This window comes from Juglans regia, unplaced genomic scaffold (genome assembly GCF_001411555.2).
Source record: "Juglans regia cultivar Chandler unplaced genomic scaffold, Walnut 2.0 Scaffold_2818, whole genome shotgun sequence".
NCBI classification, from domain to species: domain Eukaryota; kingdom Viridiplantae; phylum Streptophyta; class Magnoliopsida; order Fagales; family Juglandaceae; genus Juglans; species Juglans regia.
The window spans coordinates 1-200 of NW_023357617.1; the positions used below are offsets into that span (position 1 = coordinate 1).

Here is a 200-nt window from a genome sequence, read left to right on the forward strand (position 1 = left end):
GCTCAAGGATTATATGAATTTTAAGTAATTAGTTTGATGGGTGCGATCATACCAGCACTAATGCACCGGATCCCATCAGAACTCCGCAGTTAAGCGTGCTTGGGCGAGAGTAGTACTAGGATGGGTGACCTCCTGGGAAGTCCTCGTGTAGCACCCCTCGTTTTTGTTTTTTCCGCCTTGCGAGATAAATTGACAAGAAG

General features: G+C 46.5%; 1 non-coding gene across 1 annotated transcript; it reads left to right on the plus strand.

Moving 5' to 3' along the window:
* The first annotated feature begins 38 nt into the window (after nt 1-38).
* LOC118345536 lies at nt 39-157 on the plus strand. Its single transcript, XR_004799054.1, has one exon. It is a non-coding gene; the product is annotated as a 5S ribosomal RNA (ribosomal RNA).
* Nucleotides 158-200: the final 43 nt, after the last annotated feature.